This window comes from Halichoerus grypus, chromosome 5 (genome assembly GCF_964656455.1).
Source record: "Halichoerus grypus chromosome 5, mHalGry1.hap1.1, whole genome shotgun sequence".
In the NCBI taxonomy this organism is placed as follows: domain Eukaryota; kingdom Metazoa; phylum Chordata; class Mammalia; order Carnivora; family Phocidae; genus Halichoerus; species Halichoerus grypus.
In genome coordinates this window covers 87,509,426-87,526,973 of record NC_135716.1, presented here as the reverse complement: position 1 = coordinate 87,526,973, position 17,548 = coordinate 87,509,426, and the positions used below count along the sequence as shown (strand labels likewise).

At 37.3% G+C, this 17,548-nt stretch overlaps 1 pseudogene; it reads left to right on the top strand.

Annotated features, from left to right (window-relative positions):
- The first annotated feature begins 14,171 nt into the window (after positions 1 to 14,171).
- The window catches only part of LOC118533541 (olfactory receptor 5J3-like), a 33,407-nt pseudogene continuing 30,030 nt past the window's right edge, over positions 14,172 to 17,548 (top strand).

Below are 17,548 nucleotides of genomic sequence, written 5' to 3'. Positions count from 1 at the left end.
CAAACAGAATATCACAGGTGGTGGTTTTGAGGTATGAAGCAGGGAACTGTGATTCCATGGGCAGATATCAGAGGATAAACGGCAGGGGGAGGGAGTCTGGCCACGGGGATCTGACACCACGGGTGAGCGACAGCCTTGCTCTCTGGGAACGGGGCACAGATTTGCAGAACGGTAGCGGCAGGAAAAGGACTTTAGGGTGGCCCCCCTGATGGAAACCAGAGCGGCGGTGTCGCCTGTAAAAACTGGGAGTGGCTGGTGGTTTTAGAAGCACAAAGGGCAGAGACGTGCCCCGACCTGGAGGCAGGACTGGGGGCGCTGTGTGGGGGGGCACAACCCAGGACGCTGCAGTTTATAGCAACACAGACAGAAACGGAGAGAGTGTGGCCTGGAGAGCTCACTGAAGAACAGACTGCAATCTCTCTGCTCTGATGCAGAGGGTTGGAAACGGTCTCTTCTGCTCTACCAGAAGTCGCGGAAAGCCACCAGGGAAAGCCGCCAGAGAACAAAAGCCCCCAAAACTGGTTCCCACTGAGCCCATCCCCCGCCACAGGGGGACAGGGCAACTCTGCCCAAAGAGGGTTGCCTGAGTAACAGCGCAGCAGGCCCCTCCCCCAGAAGACAGGCTGGAGGAACAAGAGACCAGCAACCCTAAGGTCCCTAGAACACAGGTGCATCTTGCTTGGGTTCTGGTCAATAATTTGGACTCTATACATTCCCACAAACACCCCTCAACAGAATGATTAGGAGGAGGAACCCCAAAATAGAAAAGACTCAGAGATTATGACTTATGCCACAGATTTAAAAATGGATGCAGTTATAACCAAGATGTCAGAGATGGAATTCAGGCTAGCAATTGTGAAGACAATAGATAGAATGGAGAAATGAATTAATGGCAACATAGAGTCTCTAAGGGCAGAAATGAAAGCTGAACTGGCAGAACTTAAAAATGCTATCAATGAGATCCAATCTAATCTAGATAATCTAACAGCCAGGGTAAGTGAGGCAGAAGAACGAATCACTGACCTGGAAGACAATTTAATAGATAAAAGGGAAAAGAGGAGGCCAGGGAAAAAGAACTCAGAATCCATGAAAATAGAATCAGAGAAATAAGTGACACCATGAAGCGTTCCAATGTCAGAATTATTGGAATCCCAGAGGGAGTGGAGAGAGAGAGAGGACTAGAAGATGTATTTGAGTGAATCGTAGCTGAGAACTTCCCTAATCTGGGGAATGAAACAAACATTCAAGTCCTAGAGGCAGAGAGGACCCCTCCCAAGATCAAGGAAAACAGGCCAACACTCTGGCATGTAATAGTAAAACTCGCAAATCTTAGAACCAAGGAAACCATCTTAAGGGCAGTTACGGGGAAGAGATTCCTTATGTACAGAGGGAGGAACACCAGAATAACATTAGACCTATCTACGGAGACCTGGCAAGCCAGAAAGGCCTGGCAAGACATATTCAGGGTACTAAATGAGAAGAACATGCAGCCAAGAATACTTTATCTGGCAAGGCTGTCATTTAGAATGGATGGAGAGATGCAGAGGTTCCATGACTGGCAGAAACTGAAAGAATACGTGACCACTAAGCCGGCCCTGCAAGAAATATTAAGGGGGGTTCTATAAAAAGAGAAAGACCCCAAAGTGATATACAACAGAAATTTACAGGGACAATCTATAAAAACAAGGACTTCACAGGCAACATGATAACAATAAATTCATATCTTTCAATAATCACTCTCAACGTGAACAGCCTAAATGCTCCCATAAAATGGCACAGGGTTGCAGATTGGATAAAAAGACAGGACCCATCCATATGCCGCCTACAAGATGCTCATTCTGAACCTAAAGATACATCCAGACTGAAAGTGAAGGGATGCAGATCCATCTTCCATGCCAGCAGACCTCAAAAGAAAGCTGGGGTAGCAATTCTTATATCAGATAAATTAGATTTTAAGCTAAAGTCTGTAGTTAGAGACACGGAAGGACACTATATCATTCTTAAAGGGTCTATCCAACAAGAAGATCTAACAATTGTAAATATCTATGCCCCCAACATGGGAGCAGCCATCTACATAAGCCAACTGTTAACCAAAATAGAGTCACATTGATAACAATACATTAATTGTAGGAGACCTCAATACTCCACTCTCAGCAATGGACAGATCATCTAAACAGAAAATCAACAAGGAAACAAGAGCTTTGAATGATACACTGGACCAGATGGACCTCATAGATATTTACAGAACATTCCACCCTAAACAACAGAATACTCATTCTTCTTCAGCGCACATGGAACCTTCTCCAGAATAGACCACATACTGGGTCACAAATCAGGTCTCAACTGATACCAAAAGACTGAGATTATTCCCTGCATATTCTCAGACCATAATGCTTTAAAACTGGAATTCAATCACAAGAAAAAATTTGGCAGAAATTCAAACACTTGGAAGCTAAAGACCACTCTGCTCAAGAATGTTTGGGTCAAACAGGAAATCAAAGAAGAACTTAAACAATTCATGGAAATCAATGAGAACGAAAACACATCGGTCCAAAACCTATGGGATACTGCAAAGGCGGTCCTAAGGGGGAAATACATAGCCATCCAAGCCTCACTCAAAAAAATGGAAAAATCCCAAATTCACCAACTAACTCTACACCTTAAAGAACTAGAGAAAAAGCAACAAACAATGCCTAAGCCACACATTAGAAGAGAAATAATTAAGATTAGAGCAGAGATCAATGAATTAGAAACCAGAAACACAGTAGATCAGAGCAACGAAACTAGAAGTTGGTTCTTTGAAAGAATTAATAAGATCGATAAACCACTTGCCAGATTTACCCAAAAGAAAAGAGAAAGGATCCAAATTAATAAAATTATGAATGAAAGGGGAGAGATCATGACTAACACCAAGGAAATAGAAACAATTATTAGAAATTATTATCAACAACTATATGCCAATAAACTGAGCAATCTGAATGAAATGGATGCTTTCCTGGAAACCTATAAGCTGCCAAGACTGAAACAGGAAGAAATTGAAAACCTGAATAGGCCAATAAGCAGGAACAAGATTGAAGCAGTGATCAAAACCCTCCCAAAAAACATGAGTCCAGGGCCCGATGGATTCCCTGGGGAATTCTACCAAACATTCAAAGAAGAAATAATACCTGTTCTACTGAAGCTGTTTCAAAAAATAGAAACAGAAGGAAAACTTCCAAACTCATTCTATGAGGCCAGCATTACCTTAATCCCCAAACCAGACAAAGACCCCATCAAAAAGGAGAATTTCAGACCGATATCCCTGATGAATATGGATTCCAAAATCCTTAACAAAATCCTAGCTAATAGGATCCAACAATACATTAAAAGGATCATCTTCCACGACCAAGTGGGATTTATCCCTGGGATGCAAGCATCGTTCAACATTCGCAAATCAATCAATGTGATAGAACACATTAATAAGAGGAGAGAGAAGAACTATGGTCCTCTCAATTGATGCAGAAAAAGCATTTGACAAAATACAGCATCCTTTCCTGATTAAAACTCTTCAGAGTATAGGGATAGAGGGAACATTCCTCAAGTTCATAAAATCCATCTATGAAAAACACATAGTGAATATCATCCTCAATGGGGAAAAGCTGAGAGCCTTTCCCTTAAGATCAGGAACATGCCAAGGATGCCCACTCTCACCACTAGTGTTCAACATAATACTAGAAGTCCTAGCAATAGCAATCAGACAACAAAAAGAAATAAAAGGTATTCAAATTGGCAAAGAAGAAGTCAAACTCTCTCTTTTTGCAGACGACATGATACTTTATGTGGAAAACCCAAAAGACTCCACCCCCAAATTACTAGAACTCATACAGCAATTCAGTAATGTGGCAGGATACAAAATCAATGCACAGAAATCAGTTGCTCTCTTATACACTAACAATGCAACTGTAGAAGAGAAATTAGAGAAACGATTCCATTTACAATAGCACCAAAAACCATAAGATACCTTGCAATAAACCGAACCAAAGAGGTGAAAGGATCTATACTCTAGGAACTACAAAAGAATCATGAAAGAAATTGAAGAAGACACAAAAAGATGGAAAAATATTCCATGCTCATGGGTCAGAAGAATAAACATTGTTAAAATGTCTATGCTACTCAGAGCAATCTATACCTTCAGCACCATCCCAATCAAAATTCCAATGACATTTTTCAAAGTGCTGGAACAAACAATCCTAAAATTTGTATGGAATCAGAAAAGACCCTGAATCGCCAAGGAAATGTTGAAAAAGAAAAACAAAGCTGGGGGCATCACATTGCCCGATTTGAAGCTATATTACAAAGCTATGCTCACCAAGACAGCATGGTACTGGCACAAAAACTGACACATAGACCCATGGAACAGAATAGAGAGCCCAGATATGGGCCCTCAACTCTATGGTCAAATAATCTTAGACAAAGCAGGAAAAAACATGCAATGGAAAAAAGACAGTCTCTTCAATAAATGGTGCTGGGAAAAGCCATATGCAGAAGAATGAAACTTGACCATTCTCTAACACCATACACAAAGATAAACTCAAAATGGATGGAAGACCTCAATATGAGACAGGAATCCACCAAAATCCTAGAGGAGAACATAGGCAGTAACCTCTTTGACATCAGCCACAGCAACTTCTTTCAAGATACATCTCCAAAGGCTAGTGAAACAAAAGCAAAAATGAACTTTTGGGACTTCATCAAGATAAAAAGCTTCTGCACAGCAAAGGAAACAGTCAACAAAACAAAGAGGCAACCCACAGAATGGGAGAAGATATTTGCAAATGACACTACAGATAAAGGGCCTGGAATCCAAGATCTATAAAGAACTTCTCAAACTCAACACCCAAAAAACAAATAATCAAGTCAAAAAGTGGGCAGAAGATATGAAAAGACACTTCTCTGAAGAAGACATACAAATGGCTAACAGACACATGAAAAAATGTTCATCATCATTAGCCATCAGGGAAATTCAAATCAAAACCACACTGAGATACCACCTTACACCAGTTAGAATGGCAAAAATGGACAAGGCAAGAAACAACAAATGTCGGAGTGGTTGTGGAGAAAGGGGAACCCTCTTACACTCTTGGTGGGAATGCAAGTTGGAACAGCCACTTTGGAAAACAGTGTGGAGGTGCCTCAGAAAATTAAATATAGAGCTACCCTATGACCCAGCAATTACACTCCTAGGTATTTACCCCAAAGACACAGATGTAGTGAAAAAAGGGCCATATGCACCCCAATGTTCATAGCAGCAATGTCCACAATAGCCAAACTGTGGAAAGAGCCGAGATGCCCTTCAACAGATGAATGGATAAAGAGGATGTGGTCCATATATACAATGGAATATTACTCAGCCATCAGAAAGGATGAATACCCAACTTTTACATCAACATGGATTGGACTCGAGGAGATTATGCTAAGTGAAATAAGTCAAGCAGAGAAAGTTGATTATCATACGGTTTCACTTATTTGTGGAACATAAGGAATAGCATGGAGGACATTAGGAAAAGGAAGGGAAAAATGAAAGGGAGGGGGGAATCAGAGGGAGAGATGAACCATGAGAGACTATGGACTCTGAGAAACAAACAGGGTTTTAGAGGGGAGGGGGGAGGAGGGATTTGTTAGCCCAGTGATGGGTATTAAGGAGGGCACGTACTGCATGGAGCACTGGGTGTTATACGAAAACAATGGATCGTGGATCACCACATCAAAAACTAATGATGTATTGTTTGGTGACTAACATAACATAATAAAATTTAAAAATTAAAAAAATAAATAAATAAAACAAACAAAAAGAAAAAGCAAATTTGAGAAGATTGAAATCATACCAAGTATCTTGTCCAACAAGAGAAAAGGAAAGTTTTTAAATGTGTGGAAATTAAACAACACACTCCTGATCACTTTTTCTGACTGAATAATCTATCCATCATTGAAATTTAGATTATTCATGTCACTTACTATTAACATTTTGTTGTCTATTTCTCCCTTCATATCTCTTAATATTTGCTTAGTATTGCTTAATAGGTGCTCTGATGCTGCATGTGTATGTATTTACACTTATTATAACCTCTTGATGAATTGACACCTTTATAATAAATAAAGACAATTTTATTTTTTCTTTTCCAAATTTGGATGCCTTTTAGTTCTTTATTTTGCATGATTACTCCAGCTAGGAATTCCAGTACTCTGTTGAATTAGAATAACCAGAGGGGGCACCCTTGTCTTGCCCCTAATCTTTGAAGAGCTTTCAACCTTTCACTATTGAGTATGATGTTAGCTATGGGCTTGTTGTATATGACCTTCATTTATTTATTTTTTTAAGTTGAAAACTTTAATGAAACTTTTCAGATTTACATTTCAAAACAATCTTTTTTGACTGTGTCTCTCTGATAGTCCAATAAATTTTCAATTTATTTTTATTATTTTTTATTATGTTTGTTATGTTGAGGTATGTTGTTGAAGGTTTTTATCATGAAAGAATGTTGTGTTCTGTCAGATGCTTTTTCTGAGATGATCATAATTTTTACTTTTCATTTTATTAATGTGGTCTATCACATTTATTGATTTGCATGTATTGAACCATCCTTGCATCCCACTGATAAATCCTGTTTGATCATGATGTACACTCTTTTTAATGTGCTGTTGGATTTGGTTTGCTAATATTTTGTTGAGAACTTTTGCATCTATATTCATCAGGGATATTGGCCTATAGGTTTTTGTTTCGGTTTGTTTTGTTTTGTTTTGTTTTGTTTTGTTTTGTTTTGTTTTGTGGTACCCTTGTCTGCCTTTGGTATCAGGATAATTCTGGCCTCATAAATGACTTTGGGTGTGTCCCCTCCTCTCCAGTTTCCATAGAATGAGTTTGAGGTGTCCCCTCTTCTCCAATTTTTTAAATGAGTTTGAAAAGGATTAGTGTTAATTCTTTAAATGTTTGGTAGAATTTACCAGTAAAACCATCTGGTTTTGTGCATTTCTTTGTTGGAAGATTTTGGATTACTGATTCAATCTTTTTAGTCATTATTGGTCTGTTCATATTTTCTATTTCTTCACAAGTCAGTCTTTGTAAGTTGTATGTTTCTAGGAATTTATCCATTTCTTTTAGGTTATCCAATTTGTCAACATAGAGTTGTTCATAGTACTCTCTTATGATCTTATATATTTCTGTGCTATCAGTTGTAACATCTCTTTCATTTCTGATTTTATGTTTTTGAATATCTCCTTTTTCTCAGTTTGGCTAAAGGTTTGTCAATTTTGTTTATCTTTTCAAAAAGCTAGCTTGTAGTTTTGTAACTTCTTCTATTGTTTTTCTGGTCTCTATTTTTCATTTATTTCAGCTCTGATCTTTGTTATTTCCTTCATTCTTCTAACTTTGGCCTTTGTTTGCACTTCTTTTTCTAGTTTTTTGAGGTATAAAGTTAGATTGTTTATTTGAGGTCTTTCTTTTTTCTTAATATATGCATCTGTTGCTATAAACTTGCCTCTCAAAACTGCTTTTGGGGGCACCTGGGTGCCTCCGTTGGTTAAGCATCTGCCTTCGGCTCAGGTCATGATCCCAGGGTCCTGGGATTGAGTCCCACATCAGGCTCCCTGCTCAGCCAGGAGCTTGCTTCTCCCTCTCCCTCTGCCTGCTGCTCCCCCTGCTTGTGCTTTCTCTCTCTGTCAAATAAATAAATAAAATCTTAAAACACAAAAACAAAAATGGCTTTTGCAGTGTCCCATAGGTTTTAATATGTTATGTTTCCATTTTCATTTGTTTTGAGATATTCTTTGATTCCCCTTTTATTTTCTTCTTTGACCCATTCGTTGTTCAGGAGTGTGTTTAATTTATGCATATTTAAAAACTTTCCACCTTTTCTCTTGTTGATTTCTAGTTTCATACCATTGTTGTTGGACAAGATACTTGGTATGATTTCAATCTTCTCAAGTTTGCTAAGACTTGTTTTGTGTCCTATCTTATGATCTATCTTTGAGAATATACCATGTTCACTTGAGAAGAATATGTATTTTTGTGTTGGATGAAATGTTCTATACATGTCTGTTAGGTCCATTTGGTCTAAAGTATGGTTCAAGTCCAACATTTCCTGGTTGATTTTTCTGGCTGAATAATCTACCCATCACTGAAATTTGGGGTATTGAAGTCCTCTATCAGTGTATTGTTGTCTATTTGTCCCTTCATATCTCTTAATATTTGCTTAATATATTTAGGTGCTCTGATGTTGCATGTGTATATATTTACAATTATTATAACCTCTTGATGAATTGACCCCTTTATCATATATAATGACCTTCTTTGTCTCTTGTCATTTTCAGATTAAAGTCTATTTTTGTTTGATATAAGTACAGCTCACCATGCTTCTTCATATTTATTTTTTGCTGTGCACATGCATGGAAAGTCTTTTTATATCCCTTTACTTTGAGCCTATGAGTAAATCTCTTGAGGTAAATCTCTTGTAGGCATGGTTAAGTCTTATTTTTTCATTCATCCAGCTACTCTGTGCCTTTTGATTGGGGAATTCAATCCATTTACATTTACAGTAGTTATTGATATATAAGGACTTACTAATAATGCCATGTTATTAATTGATTTCTGGCTGTTTTGTAGTTCATTTGGTCCTTTTTTCGTCTCTTGCTGCCTTCCTTTATGAATTGGTGATTTTCTGTAGTGATATGCACTGATTCCTTTCTCTTCATCTTTTGTGAATAGATTAGAAGTTTTTGCTTGGTGATTACCATAAAGCTTACATAAAACATCACATAGATTTTTTAAATTTTATTTTATTATGTTATGTTAGTCACCATACCATACATCATTAGTTTTTGATTCATTGTTTTCGTATAACACCCAGTGCTCCATGCAGTATGTGCCCTCCTTAATACCCATCATCGAGCTAACCCATTCCCCCACCCCCCTCCCCTCTAAAACCCTCAGTTTGTTTCTCAGAGTCCATAGTCTCTCATGGTTCATCTCTCCCTCCAATTCCCTCCCCCCTTCATTTTTCCCTTCCTTCTCCTAATGTCCTCCATGCTATTCCTTATGTTCCACAAATAAGTGAAACCATGTGATAATTGACTTTCTCTGCTTGACTTATTTCACTTAGCATAATCTCCTCCAGTCCCATCCATGTTGATGCAAAAGTTGGGTACTCATCCTTTCTGATGGCTGAGTAATATTCCATTGTATATATGGACCACATCCTCTTTATCCATTCATCTGTTGAAGGGCATCTCGGCTCTTTCCACAGTTTGGCTATTGTGGACATTGCTGCTATGAACATTGGGGTGCATATGGCCCTTCTTTTCACTACATCTGAGTCTTTGGGGTAAATACCCAGGAGTGCAATTGCTGGGTCATAGGGTAGCTCTATATTTAATTTTCTGAGGCACCTCCACACTGTTTTCCAAAGTGGCTGTTCCAACTTGCATTCCCACCAAGAGTGTAAGAGGGTTCCCCTTTCTCCACAACCTCTCCAACATTTGTTGTTTCTTGCCTTGTCCATTTTTGCCATTCTAACCGGTGTAAGGTGGTATCTCAGTGTGGTTTTGATTTGGATTTCCCTGATGGCTAATGATGATGAACATTTTTTCATGTGTCTGTTAGCCATTTGTATGTCTTCTTTGGCAAGTGTCTGTTCATGTCAGCTTGAAGAAATTCTTTCAACATTTCTTGTAAGGCAGGTGCAGTAGTGATGAACTCCCTCAGCTTTTGTTTTTCTGGAAGAATCTATTTATCATTCATTTCTGAAAAATAACTTTGCTAGATAGATTACTTTGGGCTAGCATTTCTTTTTTTCTTTCAGCACTTTGACTATGTCATCCCACTTTTTCCTGGTCTGTAAGATTTTTGCTAAGAAATCCACTGATAGTGAGGGTTCCTTTTTAGGTTACAATCTTTTTTTCATTTGTTGCTTTTAGGATTCTTTGTCTTTGATTTTTCACATTTTTATTATAATGTATCTTGAATATGATCATTTTGGATTGAAATAACTGGTAATCTATTTGCTTCATATATTTGGATGTCCAAATATCTCCCCAGGTTTGGGAAGTTTTCTGCTATTAATTCTTTAAGTAAGCTTTCTGCCTTCTGTAACTTCAATGACTTGGATATTGGGTGTTTTTGTTTTTGTTTTTTTTATGGTGTTTGGTAGATCACATAGGGTTTTTTCACTCTTTTTCACTCTTTTTTCTTTGTTCTTCTCTGAGTTATTTCGAAGTTTCTATTCTCCAACTCACTGATTCTTTCTTCCACTTTATCTATGCTGCTGTTGATGCTTTCTATTGCATTTTCTATTTCATTCACTGAATTCTTCAGCTCCAGAATTTCTGCATGGTTCTTTTTGATTTATATCTCTTTAATTTCTCATTTTATTTGTGTATTGTTTTCTTGATTTCATTGAATTGTCTTTCTGTGCTTTCGTGTAACTCACTGAGTTTCCTTAAACAGCTATTTTAAATTTTTTGTCAGGTAAATTGCAGATCTCCATGTCTTTGGGTTCAGTCACTGGAGGATTATATTGTGAGCTTTGGTGATATCATATTTCCTTGATTTTTCATGTACTTTGGAGTTTTGCATTTGAAGTAGCAGTCACTTGCTCCAATCTTTACTAACAGCCTTCAGCTGAGAGGTATCTTTTGTCAGTCCAGCTACAGATTCTGGGGTTTTCTCTGACTTTGAATGGATAACTGCTCCATGCAATAGTTAAGGTTGTATGTCTTCTCTCAAACCTACAATATACCAGGCTGGCTGCTGCTAACTTCTCTTTTGTTTTCTTGAAGGTAACACTACAGCTCAGGTTTGTGATTTCTCCCTTGTCCAGAGACCCTGATCTGTTTTCTGTGTATGTTCCCTGTCTGCTTGAGTTTGCTCTCCCCACTTCTTTCAAGAGCATGCATGGGGAGCTGGCTACAGAATGGGGGGAGGTTTAGGTTTGACACTTGGGACTTTGGGAGAGCACAAGAGCCAAATGGAGGAATGCTCAAATGAGGTTTTCCCAGTGGCTTGTGGGCAGACTTCTTGCTGGAGTCCAGAATGCAGTCAGCAGGAACCACATCCCTTTAATGCCCTCTGATGTTTTTATCTGCTTCTTTTCCAATCTCTTCCCTTCTCCCAGTCATGGAGCTCCTAATTTAATTTTCTGGGTGCTGAAAGAGAGAAGTTAGTTTCTTTAGCAACATCCTGAACAGCCGAGGAAGCCATGCACTCACTCATCACTCTCCCTTTCCCCTGTGAAAGAGACAACTGGCCAGATAGTTTAACCCTACACTCTGCCACTCTGAGGAAGGAGTGATGTTGGCAAAATCAAGTCATTCCTCTTACCCACTCCAATGCATCTAAATTCACTTTTTTTTGTTCTAATGGAGTGCTGGAACTTTTTTGGAAACCTGGACTTCCACAAAGGCACTCTTATCCATTGATATCTATCTGAATTCATGATCTCTACTCCCAGACCGTGGCTGAGAGGGGATGAATATAGTTCACAGGCTTTTGCCAGTTCCACAGCCTGTACTGAGGTCTGTCTGCCTATTACCCAGTGCACAGTTGGGTGAGAGTTCTCCCAGGTCCCTGGCATATGGTGCTGAATTGCATGATCCCTACAAAGGCATTTTTGTTTTGGGATGAATGCCAAATTTTTGTTGTGTTTAGGAGGGGATACAAAACCCAGAAATTTATGCTACCCATGATGCTGATGTCAGTCTGTCAAGATCATCTTTAGCTGACACAAAATTATCTTAAGTAAAATTATCTTAAGTAAAATTGTAAGTAATTCTAATGAGACTGCTATAGTGTATCACTGAAATAGGAGGGGTGATTTCAAATCTTGGCTTGATACCTCATTAGTAATGTAATGCAAGGGTAATTACTTAGCCTTTTGAGCCTTGCCTCTTACTTCAAAGAAAAACTAGAGGTATTAAGGGGGATTTCCTCAACATCATGCCCCTACCAGCCACCTGCCTGACTGTAACAACACTCTAAGAAAGAGAGGTTCATCCTGTCTAAAGCTGACCCCTTCTCATGTATTTTAAATTTGACCACTTCTTGCTTGGCTTTATCAATTATCCCTCCCACTCTCTCTTATTTTTAGTCACTGAAAATCTATTGAGTTTTCCCATTCAACATCTAAAAAGCTCAAGTCTCTCCCATATTAAAATTGGAAAAACAGTCTGTGAGGAAAGGGCATTCTTGTAATGTACTTTGGGGAGTATAAATTGGCATTTCCTTTCTGTAGAGCAAGTTAGCAATAGGGATTGAAGGCTTTAAAAGTGGTTGCATAATTAGGTTTATCAATTTTAATTGTAGAACTATATGCTTAGGAAATAATCTAGTGTATATGTTTGTATATATGACTATTTAACAGGGATGTTCATCACAGGATATTTACATAGGGAATAATTAGAAACAGCTTAAATGCTCACCAATAGATTTATTAAATTAGTTATAATTATGCCATTTAAAGTCATGGGTTATTTATTTAATTAGAATGAATTAAGTAAATCATTAAATTTATTTATAAATTATTTATGTTAAACTATTAGATTAATTAAAATAGAATTTATTTAAATGAGGAAATATTTAAATACATGAGTAGAAAAAGTCAGATTATAAAATTATACACACATACACATGTGTGTGAAATTGTGTGTGTGTGTGTGTGTGGCTGTTACATATATACATATGTTGAGAAAAAAATGGAAGTGTATATCTTCTTGTGATTAGCCCTCTCTGGGTGTGGAATAAGATGGTTTTTCTTTTTGTGTTTTGCTATATTTTCTTTATTTGCTACAGTTAATATACATTTATTTTTTTAACCCTCTAATTTAGCTTTCTCTAGTTGACATGAGCAAAAGGAAGGAAACAAGAAGAGCCCAGGAGTAGGCATTAGCAGATGAGAAATTTCAATAAATTTTTAGAAATGAGATAGCAGCATTCTTTTTTTTTTTAGTCTTTGTCTGTTTGTTTATTTCAGCAAAATGTTTTTGAGAATTATCCATGTTGTTGTATGTAACAATAATTACTTCCTTCTTATTACAGATTAATATTCCATGGGATGGATAGATCATACTTTGCTTATGCATTTGTTTTTTGATGAATGTTTGGGCTTTTTTCGGCCTTTGGCTATTATGAATAAATCTGGTATGAACATACATGTACAGGTTTTGGTGTGGAGATCTAAAACTTACAAGACTGACAATAACAAGTATTGAGGAGGTTGAGAAACTGAAATTCTCATATATTCCTGCTGAAAACTGAAAACGATACAACCATTTTTTTAAACACTTAGGCCATTTCTTATAAAATTAAACTTACATGCACCATCTGTCCCAACAATTCTACACCTAAGTAATTACCCAAGAAAAATGAGATAGCAGCATTCCGATATAGAATAACCTATTCCCTTATCTCTTTATATCAATGGCATTCAAAATTCTTTTGTTTATGAACTATTTATTTATTTATTTATTTATGATGTTTTTCTTAATCAGCCTTATTGAACTGTTTGGTTCTTTTTTTTTTTTTTTTTAAGATTTATTCATCCACTTGAGAGAGAGAGAGAGCAGGGAGGGGCAAAGAGAGAGTGAGAGAGAAACCTTAGAAGACTCTTCGCTGAGCTCAGAGGGCAACAAGGGGTCTGATCTCAAGACACTGAGATCGTGACCTAAGCTGAAACCAAGAGATCGAGCTCAACCGACTGTGCCACCCAAGGGCCCCTGTTTGTGAACTATTTAAGTAGCACTTTTGTGGTTTTCAGAGATTGTTTCTAGCAACAGATTTTTTTTTAATAAAAAAATAAAATTAAAAAAAAAAAGAAAGTTAAAAAAAGCTTTATGCAAAACTCTAAAACAGACAACAGTTAATTGAAGAGCTATTTCATTGGTAAGAACCCCTGTTTACTCTGATGCCTTGGAACTTTGGTCCTGGGAACACGGTTTGAGAAATAAGTTATTAATTAATGATTAGCATGAATTGAAATGATTTCTTTATCTCTCTTACTGACTTCACTTTTAGTAAAATGTGGTATGTTGTACTAGGTACTTAGTAAACCATTCTTGGAGTGGTTAATGAGTAGAAATAATTTCTTATTCTTATTATTTGTATAGTAGCTTTCATTAAAAGTATAAATAATGATTTCAATTGACTCATGGGTTCTGGGACACTTTTGAAGATATCTCGTCTACGGCCATACCACCCTGAACGCGCCCGATCTCGTCTTGAAGATATCTCAAATTTACCACAGATGCCTCATCATTATCTCACAATTGATGGTAAGCATTATGGAAGAAGTATTGGACTGGACTGGAAATCAGAAGACTTAGATTCTTGTTTGGGCTGTGGATTAACCAGTCATGTAACTTTGAACAAGTTGCTGGACCTCAGTTTCTCCATCTCCAAATTAAAGTTCTTCGGTTAAGTATCCCTAGCCTCTTCTAGCTCTAATACTATGGTAATATCTCTTTTTTTTCTAGCCTCACATAGGCCATATCCCAGTTACTTTATGTGCCAGAGATAAACCAATGATGACGAAATCTGGTAATCACAAGAAAGACCAAATGAATTATTTATTCATGTGATTAGAACTGACACAAAGAAACACTCATAAGTTCTCACCTGAATAATATTCAGAATTGCAGGCCTAAATATTACAAGACACACTTATTTTTATAAGAGGAAAAGGAGCTCACATTTCAAAATCTTATGAGATTCACTGGTAGAGCTTATCAAGGACAGGGGTACTTCTATTATCCCAGAATAAGCTGGATAATGTAAATTGATTTTCTATATATTGGGAAAGTATTCCCTCAAATACCAAATATTTTAAATTTTTAATTGTTTTCATAAATGATCTTCCAAAAATAGATATTTTTCTTTCTTTTTTTTTTTAAGATTTTATTTATTTGACAGAGAGACAGCGAGAGAGGGAACACAAGCAGGGGGATTAGGAGAGGGAGAAGCAGGCTTCCTGTGGAGCAGGGAGCCCAACATGGGGCTTGATCCCAGGACCCTGGGATCATGACCAGAGCTGAAGGCAGACGCCTAACGATTGAGCCACCCAGGTGCCCCATTTTTCTGCTTTCTTAAAGTAGGTAAAACACAATTTAATAATTTATTGATGGCATAGGGTTATCTTTTTTTAAAAAAAAAATTGCATCCTCAGGAATGCAAGCTGGTGCAGCCACTCTGGAAAACAGTATGGAGGTTCTTCAAAAAGTTGAAAATAGAGCTACCCTACGATCCAGCAATTGCACTACTGGGTATTTACTCCAAAGATACAAATGTAGGGATCTGAAGGGGTATGTGCACCCCAATGTTTATAGCAGCAATGTCCACAATAACCAAACTGTGGAAAGAGCCAAGATGTCCATCGACAGATGAATGGATAAAGAAGATGTGGTATACACACACACACACACACACACACACACACACACACACACACACAATGGAATATTATGCAGCCATCAAAAAGAATGAAATCTTGCCATTTGCAATGACGTGGATGGAACTGGAGGGTATTATGCTGAGCGAAATAAGTCAATCAGAGAAAGACATGTATCATATGACCTCACTGATATGAGGAATTCTTAATCTCAGGAAAGGAACTGAGGGTTGCTGGAGTGGTAGGGGGTGGGAGGGATGGGGTGGCTGGGTGATAGACATTGGGGAGGGTATGTGCTATGGTGAGCGCTGTGAATTGTGCAAGACTGTTGAGTCACAGATCTGTACCTCTGAAACAAATAATACATTATATGTTAAAAAAAAAAAGAAGAAGAAGATAGCAGGAGGGGAAGAATGAAGGGAGGGAAATCGGAGGGGGAGATAAACCATGAGAGACTATGGACTCTGAAAAACAAGCTGAAGGTTCTAGAGGGGAGGGGGGTGGGAGGATGGGTTAGCCTGGTGATGGGTATTAAAGAGGGCACGTTCTGCATGGGGCACTGGGTGTTATACGCAAACAAAGAATCATGGAACGCTACATCAAAAACTAATGATGTAATGTATGGTGATTAACATAACATAATAAAAAAAAGAAAAAAAATTGCATCCTCTGTTATAATATAGTGATGTAAAAAATCACTATTGGGGTGTCTAAGGAAGTTTGTTCCTGGGCTGAGTGGCTCAGATTGTTCTGCTTTATAAAGCAGTTGTCTCTCTTACAAACAAATGGGAAAATATTCCACATTTATAGATCTGAAAAATTATTATTGTTAAAATGTTCATAGTACCCAAAGCCATCTATAGATTCAATGCAATCTTTATCAAAATTCCAATTGCATTTTTCACAGAAATAGAAAAAACAATCTTAAAATTTGTATAGAACCATAAAGGACCCCAAATAGCCAAAGCAATCTTGAGAAAAAGGACAAAGAAGGAGGTATCACACTTCCTGATTTCAAACTATACTACAAAGCTATAGTAATGAAAACAGTAGTAGCATAAAAGTGTACACATAGACCAGTGGCCAATGGAACAGAATAGAAAGTCCAGAAATAATCCAGCACATGTGGTCAACTAATATTTGAAAAGGGAACCAAGAACACTCAATGGGGAAAGGATAGTCTCTTAAACAAACAGTGCTGGGAAAACTGGATAGCCACATGCAGAAAAATGACGTTGTATCCCTACCTTATACCACTCATAAAAACTAACTCAAAATGTGTTAAAGACTTCAACACAAGATCTAATACTGTAAAACTCCTAGAAGAAAACATAGGGAAGAAACTCTTTGACATTGTACTGGGAATGACTTTTTTTAGATATAACACCAAAAGCACAAGCAACAAAAGCAAAAATCAATAAATGGGAATGTTTCAAACTAAAAAATTTCTATGAAACAAAAGAAACAATTAACAAAATGAAAAGGGAACTATAGAATTGGAGAAAATATTTGCAAACCATACATTGGATAAGAGGTTACTTCCAAAAAATATAAAAACTGGATTACAACTCAGTAACAAAAAACAAACAATCCAATTTTAAAAGTGGACAGAACTAAATAGACATTTTTCCAAAGAAGGCATCCAAATGACCAACAGATACATGAAAAGATGCTCAACATCACTAATCATCAAGAAAATACAAATCAAAACCACAGTGAGATATCACCTCACCTATTAGAACGGCTATCATCAAGAAGATAAAAGATAACAAGTGTTAGTGAGGATGTGGAGATGAGAACTCTTGGGCACTGTTAATGGGAATGTAAATTTGAGGAATGTATGAATAGAAAACAATATGTACATTCTTCAAAAAATTAAAAATAGAACTACCATATGATTTAGCAATCTCATTTCTGAGTATATAGCCCAAGGAAGTGAAAATAGTGTATTGAAAAGATATTTGCACTTCTATGTTTATTGTAGCATTATTCACAATAGATAAGATATGGAAACAACCCAAGTGCCCTTCAACAGATGAATGGATCAAGAATGTGAAATAAATATGTATGTGTATATATATATAATTAAGCAATGAGAAAGAAGGAAATCCTGCTATTTGCAACAACATAGATGGACATTA